The sequence below is a fragment of the Staurois parvus genome, unplaced genomic scaffold (genome assembly GCF_062004578.1).
Source record: "Staurois parvus isolate SC_StPar_1 unplaced genomic scaffold, SC_StPar_1.0 ptg000291l, whole genome shotgun sequence".
NCBI lineage: Eukaryota > Metazoa > Chordata > Amphibia > Anura > Ranidae > Staurois > Staurois parvus.
The window spans coordinates 3,828,848-3,849,650 of NW_028318087.1; positions in this window are offsets into that span (position 1 = coordinate 3,828,848).

Consider the following 20,803-nt stretch of genomic DNA (forward strand, 5'->3'; position numbering starts at 1 on the left):
ATGTGAATTTTCGTTTTTTTGAGGTGGATTCGGTGGAAGAATGGGTTTGATTGATTTTTTTTTCTTCCTTTTTTTTGATTGATTTCTGTGATTTTTTTTTGTGGATTTTTATTGACTATATATTTTGGACTTTATATTTAAGTAGTGGACTATTAAGTTGAATATTGGGTGATATATTTAGGTATTGCACTCACGTGTTATATTTTATTTATTAATTTATTAATTTTTGGATTAATTATATAAAAACACATTTTCATTGATATAATGAAATTTGTATTGCAGAAGACAAAAACATTTAGACAGTTGGGAGTTTCTGGGGGGTTTCCGTACATCAGCAATATATACAGTGCCTGCAGGTTGTCAGAAATGTACAACAGAAAATTGAAAATGTCCATGACATTAGAAATAGTTCTTCCTGGTCTTTTAGCACATACTGTAGGTATGACCAAGGGAAAGTAAGTCTAGCTTTATCAACAAGGTAAGACTTTTGCAGTGTTAGGATAAACACTGGCCATTTGATTCCCTATTGGTCTAAGTCATTGATTGAAAAAATAAACTACCTTTTTTGCAAAATAATTCTTGTACTCTACAGCTTGAAGTGACTGTCTCAGGACTTATTCTAGCTGAGGTTCATCGTTGTAAACTGTATTATTCCGTAGTCTCTTAGTGGACCTACATGTAGCCTTTCCATACGTTACCTATTTAAACCGTGGCTAGTGCAAAATGAATTAACATAACATAACATAAAAATGATTAACATTGTGTATAGCTGAAGAGTCTTAGGACAATTATTATGTCGCACCATGCAGATCTTTTATTACATACCATTACTGTTTGTCAGAGGCACACTTACAGACAATCCTTAGGTAATACTGAGTCAGACTGTTTTACAGTACAGGAATAACCAGTAGCAGGTCAGGTAGATTACACAAGGTGCAAAAAGCAGAGCAACACGAGCAGCACAACAATAACATTCGTCATTAGTACTTTGTGTAAATACTGTGTTCAAAAATAGCTTTATGATGTCAGTCTAATGGCTTAACATTGTTTTTTGTAAATGAAATAGTGTGATGTATGTTTAGTGATGGTTTCCTTGTTTCAGTATGAGAGAAAAAAAAATTAGGGACTATGACAGGTCAATGCATTATTTTGTTTAGAGCTAAATCAGCCAGGAATCAGATCTTTGAGTACGTGTATGTGCTCACAACACACCTGCTCTATGTGCTTAGTGTTGCAGTGCTTTTTATTGTGAGTAGCCCAATATTTTTTACAGTACAGCCTAATGCACAAACATACTAAAAAGGTTTTGTTTTTTTTTCATCCATCGTAGTGTGCTGACAGCCCATTCATTCATTTAGAATGAATGGGCTGCCTTAATGCAACACCAATTAATGTGTGACATAGCGTAGGTGTATTTACACGCTACCAAAGTATGAACAAGCCGTGAAGTTATTGATAAGCTTTATAAAATATGAAGAGACTACAATAAATTAGATACATGAGTACAAATAGATAGTAGATATAAGAATGGTTAACACTTCAAAGCCTAGATTAGTAGTCAAACAATATACACTTGTGCAATACACCCTGAACTTGAGGTCATTATTTACATCTCTATGACTAAGGCAAGTCGTAGATTATGTGATTTTCTTTCCTGTAACCATGGTTTCCCTCTTGAAGAGCTGTTGTGTTCTGCCAGCAAAACACAGTGATTACTGCTAGCGCCTATAGCTGCCAGCAGTGATCGTATGTAAAAGATCCAACAGGCTGGTTGTACTGAAGTCAATTGAAAGAGCAACTTCAGTGCAGCCAGCCTGCCCATAGATGGATCGAATCTCAGTTGGTCGCTGCTGAACTGGCCGAGATTTGCTACTTCTATGGCTGGCTTTAGTTAACAAACTTACAGAAAAAAGAAAGAAAGTAAAGCCAGTCATACATGGACCGGATGAGAATCAATCCATTTATTGGCAGGCTGATTGTTTGATGGATCAACTTGTGTACAACCAACCTGTCAGATTTTTTTCACATTCGATTACTGCCGGTGGCTATAGCTGCTAGGAGCTGCTAGATGGCTCCCTGCAAACCCACCCTACAGAATGCAATTGCACCGTGGGAGGCATTCTCTCAGCCACACTGTGTTGATGGGGGAATTGAGAGATATTTCTCTCAAGTTAAATCGGGTCATCTATGGATTGCTTAGGAAACTAGTGTGCTTCCACCCAAACATTAAGGCATTCATGAGGGAGAAGTGGCAAAATAATTGTTATAAGTTGGTTTGAAATTACCTGGTTTGTACTCCTAGGGTTGCAAAGTTACACTTTATTGCCAAAACTATAAGGGCACATCTCCAAATCATTGGATTCAGGTCTTCCAATCACTTCCTCGGCCACAGGTGTATAAACTCAAGCACATAGGCATGCAGACTGCTTCTACAGACATTTGTGAAAGAATGGGTCTCTCTCAGGAACTCAGTGAATTCAAGAATGTCTACCATAATAGGTTGCCACCTGTGCAATAAGTCCATCTGTGAAATTTCCTTGCTACTAAATATTCCACAGTCAACTGTTAGTGGTATTATAACAAAGTGGAAGCAACTGGAAACAACAGCAACTTAGCCACGAAGTGGTAGGCCATGTAAAATGATCGGGGACAGCATATGCTGTGTGCAGAAGTTGCCAACTGTCTACAGAGTTAATACCTAAAGACATCCAAACTTTGTGTGGCCTTCAGATTAGCACAACAACAGTGCATAGAGAGCTTTATGAAATGGGTTTCCATGGCCAAGCAACTGCATCCAAGCCTTACATCACCAAGTGCAATGCAAAGCATCGGATGTAGTGGTGTAAAGCATGCCACCACTGGACTCTAGAGCAGTTGAGATGTGTTCTCTGGAGTGATGAATCATGCTTCTCTGTCTGGCAATCCGATGGACGTGTCTGGGTTTGGTGGTTGTCAGGAGAATGGTACTTGCCTGACTGCATTGTGCCAAGTGTAACGTTTGGTGGAGGGGGGATTATGTTGTGGGGTCATTTTTCAGGGGTTGGGCTTGGCCCCTTAGTTCCAGTGAAGGGAACGCCTAAGGCACCAGCAAACCAAGACATTTTGGACAATTTCATGCTTCCAACTTTGTGGGAACAGTTTGGGGATGGCCCCTTCCTGTTCCAACATGACTGCACACCAGTGCACAAAGCAAGGTTCATAAAGACATGAATGAGCATGTTTGAGGTGGAGGAACTTGACTGGCCTGCAGTCCTGACCTCAAACGGATAGGACATCTTTGAGATGAATTAGAGTGAAGACTGCAAGCCAGGCCTTCTCGTACGACATCAGTGCCTGACCTCACAAATGCGCTTCTGGAAGAATGGTCAAACATTCCCATAGACACACTCCTAAACCTTGTGGACAGCCTTCCCAGAAGAGTTGAAGCTGTTATAGCTGCAAAGGGTGGGCCAACTCAATAGAGAGAAAAGAGGTGGCGCACACACCTAGTGCATTATCCAAGGTTTATTGTAGGAGTGAAAGAATAATAAAAACATACTCACAGACGAAGCATGTATCTAAAAAGCATAGAAAAATGAAAATGGCCACAATGGCAGGCAAGGTGTTCTCACTGTCAGTGCGGTCAAATGGCTGACGCGTTTCGGGGACAAATCCCTTTCCTCAGAGCTGATGACCAGCCTCTGATGCAGATGTATGATGAATGGAAAGTAGGAGCCTTGCTGTTGATGCCTCTTGAGTTTTGTGTTATTAACTTACATAGTTACATACTGTAGTTAGTTTGGCTGAAAAAAGCATAAAGTCCATCCAGTTCAACCATAGAAAAAAAAAAAAGTTATCCTATACCCACAGTTGATCCAGAGGAAGGCAAAAAAAAAACCAGCAAAGCACGATCCAATTTTCTCCTGCTGGGAAAAAAATCCCTTCCTGATCCCCCGAGAGGCAATCGGATATTCTCTGGATCAACTTTACCTATAAATGTTAGTATCCAGTTATATTCTGTATATCTAAGAAACAATCCAGGCCTTTTTTGAAGCAATCCACTGAGCTGGCCAGAACCAACTCTTGAGGGAGTCTATTCCACATTGTCACAGCTCTCACTGTGAAGAAACCTTTCCGTGTTTGGCGATTAAATTTCTTTTCCTCCAGATGTAAAGAGTGCCCCCTTGTTCTCTGTGATGACCTCAGGGTGAATAGCTCTACACAGAGTTCACTATATGAACCACTGATGTATTTATACATGTTCATCATATCCCCCCTAAATCTCCTCTTCTCAAGAGAGAATAAATTCAGTTCCTCTAATCTTTCCTCATAGCTGAGCTCCTCCATGCCTTAGTTTGGTTGCCCTTCTCTGTACTTTCTCAAGTTCCCCAATGTTCTTTTTGTCAATTGGTGCCCAAAATTGAACTGCATATTCCAGATGAGGTTTTACTAATGATTTGTACAGGGGGGACATGATATCTCTCTCTTTGGAGTCTATACCTCTTTTAATTCAAGAGAGGATTTTGCTTGCTTTAGAAACTGCAGCTTGGCATTGCATGTCATTATTAAGCTTGTGATCTACCAGAACCCCCAGATCCTTCTCAACTATTGATTCCCCCAGTTGTACTCCCCCTAGTATGTATGATGCATGCATATTCTTAGCCCCCAAGTGCATAACCTTACATTTATCAACATTAAACCTCATTTGCCACATAGTTGTTCAATTAAACAGTGCATTGAGGTCGGCTTGTAAGTTGGAGACATCTTGTAAGGACGTTATTCCACTGCACAGCTTGGTGTCATCTGCAAAGACTGAAATGGGATTTTTAATCTAACACCCTATATCATTTATAAATATATTAAAAAGAAGGGTCCCAAAACTGAACCCTGGGGTACACCACTGATGACCCTAGACCAGGGGTGTCCAAACTTTTTTCAAAGAGGGCCAGATTGGATGAAGTGAACATGGTGGAGGGCCGAACATTTTTCCGAACATTCTTTGAACCATTACAATTAAATGCAAATAAATTATTTTATGCCAAGTTAATTGCAAACGACATACTTTTCATTTCATAACATTAAGATCAACTGACAGCTGAGTTTTCACAATGTATTGAAAATACATTTAAAAAAAACTTACCTGCACTAATGTGAAGGGTGAAAAAGGTAGCTGGAGCTGCAGTCTCTGCTCGGCAGCCGGGGGGGGAAGAGAAACACACTTCATGCTGGAAGCCCGGCCCTGACGTCACCGCCCTCTGTCGCTCCCAGCGCGGCGCAGTCACGCATGTGCACTGCTCTCAAGCAGAAGACTGTCTGCCACAGTAGGGAGGGTCGTGTGACAGCCGCATTTACACAGACCAGGGAGAACGCGGCGCAGTCAGGAATGCGCACTGCCCTCTGCTCTCAAGCAGAAGACTGTCTGCCATAGAAGGGAGGGCCGTGGGAGGGCCACATTACACAGAGCAGGGAGGGCTGTTGGAGGGCCATATTAAACCGACCTCCGGGCCGTAAATGGCCCGCGGGCCGGACTTTGGACATGCCTGCCCTAGACCATTCAGAGTATGAATCATTAACCACTACTCTCTGAATACGATCTTTTAGCCAGTTTTCTATCCATTTACTTGCTGTAGCCAGTCTTCTCGGGTGAGTTGGTAAGGGGAGAGCCATTTCAACGCAATTTGCTTGTGTGCTAAAAAGAATAATCTGTTCATTGGAGCTTGAACATTCGGGAAAAATACTTCCAGTGCTCCAAGGAGACAAATAACAGAATCAAGAGCGATATTTGTCTGAAAAGTACTATTTATAGTAACCATAACCGATTGTCAGTAGTAGAATAGTTTTGGGCATCACCAGATCGTGTGCATGAAATGAGCTGAGGGGCCTTGACACCTCAGGCAGTTGCTGTGTCCTTCCGCTGCCACAGAAATAGCGTTTTAGGAGTACAGTTGTACCTGTGTATTATAAATAATTGCATTAACTGCTGCGTGGGTGATAGTGACACTGTAGATATATTCTCCAGATCCCTTTCTAGTTCTCTTTCAATATTCTCCCCAGATTGTGATCCCATCCCTCTCTACAAAGTAGGTTTGTGTTGCTCACTTGGTGGTAGTGTAGTGACTGTTAAATGTGAGAAATAAGCCCTTTTTATCTGAGTTACTAGTTGCTTTATCTATCAAAGGGCCTTTAATTTTGTTTTGACTTTATAAGGTTAGGGTGATTTTAAAGCCAAGTGAGTCCTGTCACACTTACGTCATGTTGGATGGGGTTTTCCACCTAGAAAGCTTCAAAGATCAAGCCCACTACACCCAAAATAAACTGATCTTCGTCACCATCTCCACTAACCTGCTTTGAAAAGATCCACTATTACAGAGATGTCTGTAAATATTTGTTTGCTATGAAAAGTGAACTACACTCAGCATTGTGCGACGGATTAGTATTTCACCACCAAACCCTAAAGAAAAACAAAAAAATCCACCAAGTTTCTCACAAATGTTCAGAAAAGCTTGTGAATGTTTCCTAAAGAAATCTTTATCTTCAATATAGTTCCACATGAGAAGAAGGGTTATTCAAGTTGCACTTTCCCTCCACACTTCTTGCCTTATGTTTTATAATAGTTACCCAGCTGTGGGTTTATATTCCATGCTAGTGTTATGATCCGCCAGGTGGTGCCTCAGGCTGCCAACTGACAGACCTACTCAGAGCGTGGGGTCTAAGCCCGGGCTGTGCTTTCACCAGGGCCCCTGATGGTGGGGATGGACTTGAAACAGTCCCGGGCCAGGTCACGACCTCCGAGCAGGCCCACCAGTGGCTGAGGAGACCTTCGGGGACGTATGCAGGTACCGGGAGAGCCAGATGTGAAGAGGATGGCGGCCCCAGCAGGTTCGTAACGGATCGTGGTCCCGTGGGGGTAAGCGGGGTACAGAATCGGCAGGCAAAGAGTAGTCGGGTCACACGCAGGATCAGCAGGGTAAGTCAGTCCGTAGAATGGTCAGGGCAATCCGGGTCAATCACAGGAGCAGGCAGAGTAGTCAGGGCAATCCGGGTCAATCACAGGAGCAGGCAGCGTAGTCAGGGCAATCCGGGTCAATCACAGGAGCAGGCAGCATAGTCAGGGTCAATCAGGGTCACTAGACGGGTGCAGGAACTCAGGATCACAGAAAGACCTTGTGGCAATTTGTGACAGTGCAGGGCATCTTTAAATAGTGCGCCCTGCACTGTCATTGGCCGGCTAGGACGTGCCCCCGGGTGTCATTGGACGCCTGAGGCGCGCCCGCGGCTCTCTACTGCGCATGCGCGGCGTCCTGTCAGCCGCGGCTCGCCGGGACCTAGTGCCTGTGTCCCGGCGTGATCCGCCGCCAGTGCGCATGCGCGGGGGAAGGCGCCGCGATCCAGGACTCCGGAGTCGCGATCCCTGACAGCTAGACTTCTTAAAGAAGAAGTACAGCCAAAGCTCTTTTGGCTGTACTTCTCTTGTGGATCACAGGAGTGCAGTTTGTTCTGCATGCCTATGACCCATTTTCTGACTGAAGTTCTACTTTAATAAAAATAATTACCAGTGTGTATTAATGTAACAGCCTGATCTCTCATACTGCAATGAAAACATAATCTCACTGGTTGCTGTGGATTGTGAACAACAAAAACTGTCCTTGTCCCTTAACTTATTAACCGCTTAGGGCCCGCCCACAGTATATTTACTGCTGCAGGGAGGCCCCTGTGCACAAAATCACACACACACACACACACACACACACACATATATATATATATATATATATATATATATTTATTATTATACAGTAATTATAAAGCGCCAATGGTTCGCTCAGCGCTGTACATTACAAAGGGGGACAGAACATGTGACAGAACAATACCAATACAATGCAAAACATGAGGGGATCGAGGGCTCTGCTCTTTCGAGCTTACAATCTAGGAGGGAGGGGATGGTGGCACAGGAGGAGATAGCTGTGGGGGATGGAGTGGTAGGAAGAGTGGAGGAGGTCGGCAAGTTAGCAGGGGGTGGGGTAGGCTTCCCTGAAGAGATGGGTTTTCAGGGTGCGCCTAAAGGAGAGGAGAGTAGGTGATAATCTGATGGGTTGGGGCAGGGAGTTCCAGAGGATGGGTGACACCCTGGAGAAGTCCTGGAGGCAGGCATGGGAGGAGGAGACCAGGGAACTAGAGAGAAGGAGGTCTTGTGAGGAGCGGAGTGTGCGTGCTGGGCGGTACTTGGATATTAGGTCAGTGATGTAGTACGGGGTAGTATGGTGGACAGCTTTGTACGTCAGTGTTAGGATTTTGAATTTGATCCGTTGTGCAATCGGAAGCCAGTGGAGGGATTGGCAGAGGGGGGTGGGCGGAAATGGAGCGGTTGGAAAGGTGAATGAGTCTGGCAGCCGTATTCAGGATCGTCTGAAGTGGGGATAGCCAGCGGCGAGGCAGGCCAGTGAGGAGGGAGTTGCAGTAGTCGAGTCGTGATACGATGAGGGAGTGGATGAGCTGTTTAGTGGTTTCTGGGGTTAGGAACGTGCGTATTTTGGCGATGTTGCGGAGGTGGAGTCTGCACGGGGGTGAGGTGGGGGGTTGAGAGATAGATTTCTGTGTCGTCGGCATAGAGGTGGTAGTTGAAGCCGTGAGAGTGTATGAGTTGGCCAAGGGAGGAGGTGTAGATGGAGAAGAGAAGGGGCCCGAGGACAGAGCCTTGAGGGACCCCAACAGAGAGGGGGAGTGAGGGGGAGGTGGTAGCATTATAGGTAACGCTGAAAGAGCGTTGTGACAGGTAGGATGAGAGCCAGGAAAGAGCGGAATCTCTGAGGCCGAGGGAGTGTAGTTTTTTGAGGAGGAGGGGGTGGTCGAAGGCAGTGGAGAGGTCGAGGAGTAGGAGCACTGAATAGTGGCCATTAGCTTTGGCGGTTAGCAGGTCGTTGGAGAGTTTGAATAAGACAGTTTTGGTGGAGTGTAGGGGACGGAAGCTGGACTGTAGGGGATCGAGGAGGTTGTTGTCGTTGAGGTGAGAGCTTAGGCGGGTGTAGACTAGGCGCTTGAGGAGTTTAGATGTAAATGGGAGCAGGGAGATGGGTCTGAGGTTGTTCGGGTCATTGGGGTCCAGGGAGGGCTTTTTAAGTATGGGGGTGATGTGTGCATGTTTCAGAGGGGAGGGGAAAGTGCCGGAGGAGAGGGAGAGATTAAAGATGTAGGTGAGGGAGCGTAGGATGGAGGGGGAGGGAGGTCGTAGGAGTTGTGAGGGGATAGGGTCGAGGGGGCAGGTGGTGAGGCGGGCATCAGAGAGGATCTTGGAGACTTCCTTAATGGTAGTAAGGTCAAAGGTGCGGCGTGTTGGGGGGGCTTCAGTATGAGGAATGTAGGGTGGGGTGGAAGTGGGGGTCAGAGCAGTGGTGGGGCCGTGGGAGAGGGGTTATGAGGGGGTAGCTGAGTGAGGGGGAACGGGGTTGGAGGGAGTTTGAGCAGCGACGAAGTCCCTGCGGGTTATGTCAAGGGAGAGGGGGGGTGAGGGGGTAGCTGTGTGAGAGGGGACGGGTTGAGAGGGCGTGTGAGTTGCGGCGATGTCCTTGTGAATTGCGTCAATCTTGTTTTTGAAGTGATTGGCAATCTCAAGGGCGGTGAGTGAGGTGCTGGGTGGAGGTGGGGGTGGCGAGAGAAGAGAGTTGAAGGTGGAGAAGAGTCGGCGAGGATTGGAGGAGAGGGCCTTGATGAGGGTCGCGAAGTAGGCTTGTTTGGCTGCGTGGAGGGAGGAGGTGTAGGTGTGGAAGGCAGATTTGTAGCGGGTGAAGGCTTGTTGGGATTTGGTTTTGCGCCATAGTCGCTCCAGGGCACAACTGCGTCGTTTGAGGGTTTTGGTGTGATCAGTCTGCCAGGGCTGGAGTGGTCAGGGTCTGATGTTGCGTGTGGTTAAAGGCGCTAGTGAGTCAAGGGCTGTTGACAGCGAGTTGTTGTAGGCAGTCATAGCCAAGTCGGAGCAGGACAGGGAGAGGATGCTGTCGTGGAGTTGATCAGCTGCAGATTGAAGGGGGGCAGGGTTAAGGTTGCGGAGGTTATGGCTGATAGTAGCTTGACATTTGGAGGGGTAGGCGTTGGAGGACTTGGAGATAGAGAAGGTAATCAGGTTATGGTCAGAGAGAGGGAAGGGGGTGTTAGTGAGGTTGTGGGGAGTGCAGCGGTTGGAGAAGACGAGATCAAGGATATTACTGTTGGAGTGGGTGGTGGATTGTATGCACTGTGCAAGTGCAAAGGAGGAGGTTAAGTGGAGGAGATGGGATGTGTCTGGGTTGTCGAGGCTGACAGGGATGTTGAAATCCCCAAGGATGATGGTGGGTAGCTCACAGGAGAGGAAGAAGGGTAGCCAGGAGGAGAAGTCATCCAGGAAGCGGGATATGGATCCAGGAGGCCGGTATATCACAGCAATCTTCAGGGGTGTTGGGGAGAATAGTTGGACGCAGTGGGCCTCGAAGGAGGAGAAGGATAGAGAGGGGGGGTTTGGGAGGACTCGGAAGGTGCTCTGCGGTGACAGGAGCAGACCAACCCCACCACCTTTACGACCGTTAGGCCTGGGTGAATGGGTCCAGGTGAGACCTCCGTAGGAGAGTGCAGCAGGGGAGGTAGAGTCAGTGGCCTGGATCCAGGTTTCTGTGATCGCTAGGAGGTTGAGGGAGCTGGAAACAAAGAGGTCGTGGATGGCGGTAAGCTTGTTGCACACCAATCAGGAGTGCACATGAAAACGGGGGGGGGGAGATTTTAGGGAGCAGGGGGACAGATACTAAGTTACGGGGGGTTGCGGCAGGACGTGGAGCCGGGAGGGTGTTGTGCAGGTGAGGGAGGTGGTGGAGGGCCAGGATTCGGGGAGATGTCCCCCACGGTTAGGAGGAGGAGAAGGGTGAAAAAGGTGGCAAGGGAGCGGGATGTGCAGGAGCGTGAGAAACTACTAATGGAGGTGTTCGGGTCAGTGGGAGAGTGGAGTAATAGGAGGAGGTGGTGGGTGCTGTAGAGGGGTGAAGGAAGTAGTGAGGACACAATATACATATGTTTGGGAGGAGCAGAAGGATATAGTGAATGGATTTTGGGAACGGAGGAAAGGAAAATGAGAAGGAGGAGTGGAAGAGGCATTTTGGGGAGGTGGTGAGAGCAGTAGTAGGGAGATGATAGCAGTTTTGGGGTGGAGCAGAGGGGGTAAAGAAATGAGATTTGGGAACAGAGGATAGTAATAAGATAAGGAGAAGAGGGGACATATTATATAAAGGTACACGGAGTGGGACTCAGGCATGTAAGAGATGTTTCCCAGGGTGTATGCTTGCAGTCTGTCCAGCGTACAGTAGAGTTTCTTGCTGTTGTTGTGTCTTCCTGCTGCTTATGTTCTCCTGCTTTAGTTCAACTGCTGTGTTTAACTGCTTTGCACTCCTTCAATGCAGCACTCAATCAAAAGCAGCACCCCCATCAGAGACTGTGCCCCCCATCAGTGATCTCCCCCCATGAGCTGATCTAAATTTATAGGGAGATGCTCAAATGAGCATTCAACTCCACCCCAATTAGAAGCTGATAAGGATCTCATGAATAGTGGGGGATGTTTCTTAGGAAACAGGCTACAGTCGTAAACCTGAGTGCAGCTAGAGGTGAGGACTGGTCAACATACACACAAATATAAATACACCATTATATATATATATGTGATTTGCACTCCCACGGTTTTTGCGGGCCGGGGGGTGCGAGCATGCCCCCACCGACTTGCAGGTGCCCCGATTTTATCCCCAAGGGATCAATTATCGGATTTAGGCCAGTGATGTCCGGCCCAAGTTGGATGATTGATCCCTGTCCTATCCTGTCCTGTGTTGACAGTTACACAGGACAGGAAGTGATGAAATCTTCTCTCTCTGGGCACATTCTGTCCCAGAGAGAGAAGAAACAAAACAAAACATAAGTAAAAGCAGCACACAATTACCGTTAGAACACTCTAGGACGGGGGCGTGGCCTGGCTATGGAAGAGAGAGGACGTGCAGTCTGAGAGCTCCTGCTTGCTTGGGGCTGAATACCACTTCACAGGGCTCCGACGGAGCCCTCACCGCACAATGAGATGCCAGGGAGGCAGCGGGTATGTTCTACCCCCGCTCAACCCCCCCAGACCCGCTCTGGGGCACTCGACTCTTATTTTGCTGGATCCCTGGGTTCGCACCATGAGGATTCCAAGATGGCACTCACGGCCTCTCCTCCTGCAGTTACCTACGACGAAGGTGATACCACAGGTTCGAGGCCAGGTATGCAGCGACAGTCCCACTACCTCTCATGCCTCTACATTACCCTCGACCGTGGGTTTGGTCCTGGACGACATAGCGGGAGACTAGGATATCAGAGAGCACATTAGGGCCTTGTCCACTAAAGCTGACATGATTCAGTTGATTGCCACTGTTGAATCCTCATTTAAAGGAGGCCATAGACACGATTCGGTCTGATATCACTGCTATAGGCCACAAGGTGGAAGCTGTAGAATCTGCTCATGAAACTCAAGCTCATTCGGTTACAAAATTTGGGGAGGCCTCCCGTATGCATGAACATATGCTTGATTCTTTATTAATACAGTTAGATGATTATGAAAACCGGGAGAGACATCAAAATATACGGATCCGTGGTTTGCCGGAAGTGACTCGTGCACAAGATTTGGTGCCCACACTCCAAGGGATCTTTAGTTTGATTCTGGGAGATTCTGCTACCACTCCGGTTGAAACTTGGCACATCGTGCTCTACTTCCACCACCACAGGACATTAACCTCCCTGGCGGTATTCCCGAGTGTAGCTCGGGGTTAATTATCAGTGCCAAAAGCGGTAACCCCAAGCTACACTCGGGATTACCCTGCAACGTTGCTCCGGGATCCCTGTTTCACTTACCTTGTCCTGCACTCCCACAATGTCCCCCCTGCATCGTCCCCGGCCATCTCCTCCAGCCGATGGCGGCATCTGTCTTCCGGTTTCCTGTCCCTGCGAGTGTCGGGACGTACTGGAGCTGGAACCGGGTGGAAATGTAAAAAGTGACATTCACGAAATACACTAAAATCACATAGTAAAACAAACATTACTGTTTCATTCAAAGCATTTCACATACATTTTGTCCATACTGCTATGTCCTGTGCTCTGCCTGCATTTTTACCGTTCTTTCTGCCTTGAAGCTGAGAAACGTCCATGGCGTCCAAAAAGCGTCCCCTTATGTCAAAAGTGGTTTTAGACTAGCTAGAGAACAGTGATAGTGAATCAGAACCACTTACAGAATTGATTGATAATGATTCGTGGGGAAATTCGTCATCAGACACTGAAAATGATTTTGCAACTAAGCTCAGTGATGTGAACTTGGCGCTCTATTTCAAATTTCAGTGTTTTTGGTTTGATTATATTATTGAATTAAATTTATTATTATATTATTTTTTATGATTATTTATTATTTTATCATTTTTGATTTCGTGTTTCAAATTTTATCATACCCGGGATGTTTACTAGACTCTTGTTCGAACAAATTTCAGTGAGTTATTCCTAAAAATTACAGGCCTACAATAAAAAAACAACATATTTCCATGCAAAAAAAATGTACCGCTTTGAGCACAGAAATATTGACATAATCATACCACTTGGGAGGTTAATAAGCCCAGAGACGTTATTTGCCGCCTACATAAATATGGTGTTAAGGAGACAATTATGTCTACTATGCAGGGCAAACAGCACGTGGATTTCGATGGGGCCCGCCTGCTGCTCTTCCCTGACCTGTCCAGATACACCCTTATGATGAGAGCTCTAGGCCAGGTCCTGGCCTTGCTACGACAGAAGGGGATGCAATATCAATGGGGTTTTCCCTACCGCCTGACTGCCTGTAGGAATGGTAAGACTGCGGTATTACGCACCAAAGATGATCTTTCTACATTCCTGGAAATTCTGGATCTGCCTCAGATGGACTTCCAAGATTGGCGATACTTCGGTGATATGCAAATTCCTGTTGGCCCAGACAGCTGGCAACCGGCTCCGCAGAGCACCAGTCGACATCAACGACGGGAGAATCCCCCTGGCTCCCGTAGATGGTCAAATTGAAGCTTTCCAGTTTTCTGATTTATTGATTGTTTGCACAAATATTTAGTTGTAAATAAACAATTTAAATGTCTTCCTGTATGTCGCACTAACGTGCTCTTTGTTTGTGCTCCTTTGGCTATTCGCCTTTTTTTGGATGGTGGTCTGGGAACGCAGATGAAGGTGGTCCTTGGTTACACTTTATGGGCTTATCCGTTAAAGTCCCTCTCTTCTGTTTTTGCTGTTCAGCTTGGCCCTGGGTTGGTGTCCATTCTCCCCCGTGGTTAGTCACTTCCTCCCAGTAGCATTGCCTCCGATCCCAGGAGATAGTACTGTGAATTACAGTATTTCTAGGGGATTCGAGTAGAGGTCCAACTATGCCCTACCCGGTCCTGATTTGTACCTTGTTTTTTAACATGTGGGAGGCGGACCTCTCTGTGGTTCACTGCCTTCTCTTCTTTCCTTTTCTCTGTTGTCTACTGTTTTTTATCCTTTTTTGCACACAGGTTTTGGTGGTGTCTCAGAGGTCAAAATCGGGGGAGGAGTCGATTGGTCTTCCACTGTTCCCTTGACTGGGACCCCTGGAGTGGAGTTCTTGGTCCCCTCCTTAAGACTGCTTGAATGGCATCTTCATTTACGGTAGTTTCTTACAATGTCTGTGGTCTCTGTTCCCCTTCTAAGCGTAGGAAGCTTTGGCAGAAATTACGCTGCATAGCCCGAATGTGTTATTGCTCCAGGAGACCCACTTCACGGTGACTTCAACACGCAGGTTCCCTCAATCCATATTTAATCAGTGGTTTTCTTGCCCATCCCCTGTCCCTAAAACACGGGGAGTGTTGATTGCAGTACATTTTGTCCTTTTGTCCTTTCTGATCAGCTGCTAGACCTGAAGGGTAGATTTCTGTTTCTTAAAGGTACTATTAACGCGGAGGTTTACACGTTCGCTAATCTATATGCTCCTAATACACGGACTGTTGACTTCCTTTCTAAAACATTGAGGAAGTTACTGTCCTTTAGAGAGGGCCTCCTTGTGCTGGGTGGGAATATCAATCTTCCCCCAGACACTCTTCTTCTGGGAAGCCAACCAACTCTTTTAAAGCACTTAAACATTTTCGTAGGTGTTTACAAGATCTTCACCTTGTGGATAGCTGGAGGGTGACCCATCCTTCTAACAAGGATTAGTTTTTTTTTCCCATGTACAGTACATAACTCTTATTCAAGAATTGACCTCATTTATATCGATCAATACCATTTAGGTCGCATTTACACCACGGAAATTGGTTCTGTTACTATTTCTGACCATGCTCCGGTTTCCATGACTCTGACTCTGTACTCTCCCCGTAGACCTGCTTGGACTTGACGACTAACGAATCCCTGCTAGACGATGTCACTGTTTGCACCGCCATTGAATCCTCAATTGCTACTTATTTCCAACTCAATTCTACTGATGAGGTTTCGATTGGGGCATGGTGGAAGGGCCACAAATCGGTAATTGGAAGGGAGCTGATTGCTCACGGTTCTAGAATTAAAAAGGCCAGGAGTTTGGAAATTGAGACTTTAGTTCAAAACAATCTCTCACTTGATCAGACTCAAAAGTAGACTCAACCCTTCAGACTTGTCTACACTGACGGATCTTAGGAACAAGCTATTGGACTGGCTTGAGAGACAGGCTAAAAATAAGATGAGGTATTACGCACATAAATTGTACGAGCATGGGAATAAGTGTGGAAGCCATTTGGCTAGTTTCTTGAAAAAACGGCAGGCCTTATCCCACGTACATAAGCTGATGGTTCCTGACAAACCAGTGGTTGATTCCACCCGTATTGCAGATGCCTTTAGGGAATATTATAGCGTCTTGTATAATATTAAACGGACTCCTGACCAGGCCCAGACAGCCCCTCCTAAGTCCTTTTATTTGTCAGTATCTTAGTGAGGTGAAGCTGTCGGTGGCCATAATTGAAGACTTGGAGCGACTGGTTACTCCCCTCGAGATAGCCTTGTTTATCTCAGACCTTCCTAAGGGGAAAAGCCCAGGAACTGATTGCTTTTCCAGCGCTTACTAGCGGGTCCAATAAATGAATATTTCAATGCCCTTATGGCCTCCTCCCCTTTATCTAGAGAAGCCTTGCCAGCTCATATTGTTGCTATTGCTAAACTAGGAAAGGACGCTTTGTAATGTCAAAATTATCGCCCCATTTCTTTGCTGAACTCTGATGTTAAGATTTTCTCTAAGCTTATAGCAACCAGATTGAGTGAACTTCTTCCAGGTGTTATCCATCCTGATCAGACAGGGTTTATTTTGGGCCTTGAAGCCCATGACAATACGATACGGGCCTTGAATGTTCTCCATTGAAATTTGAAGAGTTCCTCTTGTGAAATTTCTTGCCCTGGACCATATTCACATTCCTGATCGAGGTGGAGACTGGAAAAAAAAAATCTCCTCCAGTTAGAACAGAAATGGATATATAGAATGCAGGCCACATCACCCCCGGGTTTGAATGAAGGAGTATCCTTTCACTCTTCTTTGAAGGGATTTACCTCAGGCAAAACTGATTGAACCTCCTCCCTCTGTTATCGATACCAGTGAACCTGAAACTCACTCATATATGCACATTTATCCAATGTGTCTCATTTGGTATACACATCAATAATTCATTGATGCTATAATAATTTACTGACGTATGTCTTTTTTTGCATACATGTTAACAATTCATTGCTTGTACTTAAATACATATCCAGAGGCTGTGCACCCATTATACTTTATATTGTGTAACATATCTATCTTTTGTACATATTAGTTATTTTTTTTGTTTTTGTTTTCATTATTAATTTCATATATATATATATATATATATATATATATATATATATATATATATATTCCCCTCCCTCCTAGATTGTAAGCTCGAAAGAGCAGGGCCCTCGATCCCCTCATGTTTTGCATTGTATTGTTGTTGTTCTGTCACATGTTCTGTCCCCCTTTGTAATGTACAGCGCTGAGCAAACTATTGGCGCTTTATAAATACTGTATAATAATAATATAATAATATATATATTTTTTTTTTCTTCTTCTTTTCAAATGACTTCTGGTATGGGCTGGCTCTAGTCCCGTCGGTTGGCCATCCTTTTGGGCATCCGATACGGGATAATATGGTTGGTTTTGTGTGGATTCCCCCTTTTTTCCCACGGCCAGCCATTAGCCCCGGACCATGCATGTAAATTTCTTCCCTGGGACAGTTTCCCATGCTGGCGGCATCCCCTGACTGCCCTTGCACGGCACAGTCTGCCGTGTATGTGCAGGTGCAGACGTGACGCCTCTACCCCATTTCCATTATGGCGGGGGTTGGCAGCGGAGGTCAGGGTTTTTTCCCTCACGGACGCCAAGGTAGCCATATGGTGCCGCCTTCTGGCATCTTTGGCTGCTTCAGCCGCCACTCCAGACCTGAGACACAGTTGCACTAATTAAATCCCCAATTATCAACCCATCCATATACAGCTCTATGTAATGAGCATCCATTTTACATCTGTCTCAGTTTTCTGATTCACCGGCTGTTTGTGCATCAGTCTGATCATTCGGCGAGCATTACATTTTGTTTTTATGCATCTGCTATAAAGCAAGCAGTCATTGACTGCTTGAGCTGCCACTCTAGATTTGTGGCATTAGTGCACTAATTTATTCCCCATTACCAAACCACCTACACAGCCCTATTTAATGAGCATCCATCTTGCATTTGTCTCTTGGTCTTCTGACTCATAGGCTGTTTGTGTGTCACTCTGATGATTTGGTGAGCATTGCATTTGTTTTTATGTGTTTGCTTTAATGCATATATGGTTTGCTCTGACCTAATTCCTAATTTACTACTTTTACATACTGGTTAAATCTCTCCATGGCCGCATGGTTTGACTCGCCTCATCTATATCCAATTACTTGGATGCAACTTATACTAATGGTGGCTCACCATCTCTTTTGCTTATTAGGGAATGCAGAAAGGGGTCATTTGGGGGGGTTTGGTGCTGTCTTGGCATGTCAGGGCCTTCAAAACTGTGATAGGTAGTGAGGAAGTGTAATGAGGAAGTTACGCACCTTCAGGCTTTCAAAGTGGTCATTGGATTTCAGGCTCCTGTATGTGGCTAGGCTCCCAAAAAGTCTCACACATGTGGTATCCCCATATTCTGCAGAAGTAGCAGAATGTATTTTAGGGTGTATTTCCACATATACCCATGGCTTGTGCGAGAAATAAATCATTTAAATGACAACTTTGTGTAAAAAAAAAAAAGTTTTTGTCATTTTCCAGAAACTTGTGGAAAAAAAATAAATCTTCCATGGACTCAATATGCCTCTCAGCAGATAGCTTAGGGTATCTATTTGAGGGTGTTTGTACTATCCTGGTATTTTAGCACCTCAAGAAATGTGATGGGCAGTCAGAAAGTAAAAGCTATGTAAATTTTATTATCTATACCATAGTTTGTAGACGCTATAACTTTCACAAAAAGCAATCAATATACACTTATTGGGATTTTTTAATCAAAAACGTAGCAGAATACATTTTAGCCTAAATTTGATGAAATTTTAGTTTTTTTAAGATATTTTTTATGACCAAAATGAGAAAATATTGTTTTTTTTCAAAAAAAATTTTTTTTCTTAAACATTTTTTCTGGTTATAGCGCCAAAAATAAAAAGTGCACAGGTGATCAAATACCACCAAAAGAATGCTCTATTTGTGTGAAAAAAAGGACATAAATTTCATTTATGTACCGTATTGCATGACAGCGCAATTGTCCGTTAAACTAGCGCAGCGCTGTATAGCAAAAAAATGGCGTAAATTGCAGTATCTATACCATAGCTTGTAGACGCTATAAATTTCACACAAAGCAATCAATATACACTTATTGGGATTTTTTTTTTACCAAAAACATGTAGCAGAATACATTTTGGCCTAAATTTATAACTAACTTTGAGTTTACTATATATTTTTTATAGCTGAAAGTAAAAAATATTGTTTTTCTTCAAAATATTTGTTCTTTTTTTGTTTATAGCGTGAAAAATAAAAAGCACACAGGTGATCAAATACCACCCAAAGGACGTAAATTTCGTTTAGGTGCAGCATTGCATGACCGCACAATTATCAGTTGAATTAGTGCAGCGCCGAGTAGCAAAAAGAGGCCTGGTCATTAAGGGGGGTAAATCCTCAGGAGCTCAAGTGGTTAATATATTGTCTTTCATACCATCTTTAGTCCAATTGGGGGGGATGTTCTGGTTCACCTCTATCAGTCCTTGTCTGGTGACTTGCATCTGACCACTCTTCCCCTCTTGGATGATGCCCCCCACTGGAGCATGGTATCCTGGAACTCATCCTTTCTCTTGCTCTGACATATGCTTTTTGTAAGTAAATTCTTTGGTTATGTGAAAACATTTTTTGGGTTATCTGTGTGTCAGGGAGCGAGGAGCCAGACACACAAGGAGGTGCAATTAAAGGTAGGTTTATTAATATAAATATAAGACAAGAGTCTATGCAAGTCTAACAGCGGAAATCGTTGCCAAAGCCGGAATCAAGAGCCAGGAAGAATCGTCGCCAGAGGCGGGATCAGGAGCCAGGAAGAATCGTCACCAGAGCCGGGATCAGGAGCCAGGAAGAATCGTCACCAGAGCCAGGATCAGGAGCCAGGAAGAATGGTCGCCAGAGCCGGGGTCAGAAGCCAGGAGGAGTCTTAGCCAAAGCCGAGTCGGTATCCAGGAAAGGAATGAGTAGCTAAACAGGAGCTTGTTGCTGTGCAAGAGACAGGAAACGAATGCAATGAGCAGCTGCAGACAGCAGGCTTAAATGTGATAAGCCACCACCTCCTGGAGGAGGAGCCGCAGAGAGCTGAAAGCATAAAGGATCCCACAATGCTTTGCAGACACCTAAGATGGATGCCAGCACATGGAGCAGCACAAGCCCTGAGGAAAGGTAGGACCTTGACAGTACCTCCTCCTCAAGGGCCCCTCCCCCTCCGCAGCTCAACATAAGGTTTCTGGGGAAAGTGGGCGTGAAAAGCGCGTAGGAGGGCAGGAGCATGAACATCTGCGGAAGGAACCCAGGAACGCTCCTTGGGACCATAACCATGCCAATGGACCAGGAACTGCACCCGACCGCAGACCAAGAGAGAGTCCAGGATGTGGCTCACCTCATACTCCTCATGACCATCAACCTGGATAGGATGAGGCCGAGGCGGAGAGGCAGTAAAGCGATTACAGACCAGAGGCTTCAACAGGGATACGTGGAAGACATTGGAGATACGCATCCCAGGAGGAAGAGCAAGGGCATAGGCAACCGGGTTCACCCTGCGGAGGATGTGGAAAGGACCAACAAAACGGGGAGCCAGTTTTGGTGCGGGCACCCGAAGGATGAGGTTACGAGTGGACAACTACACCCAATCTCTGACCTGGTATGAAGGAGCGGGCAACCGTCTACGATCAGCCTGGAGCTTCTGGCGCTGTGCTGAATCCTTCAAGGACCTCTGGATCTGCCCCCATGAGGATTGCAGGGCAGCAAGATGGTTATCCACAGCCGGAATGTCCTGTGGCGAGAACAACTCAGGCAATACAGCGGGTTGGAACCCATAGTTGGCCATGAAGGGAGAAATCCCGGAGGAGGAGTTGACAGCCGAGTTCCTCGCAAACTCTGCCCATGGCAGGAGATCGACCCAATTGTCTTGATGGTCTGATATATAGCAGCGAAGGAATTGTTCCAGGGCCTGGTTGGAACGCTCCGCAGCCCCATTGGACTGCGGGTGGTAG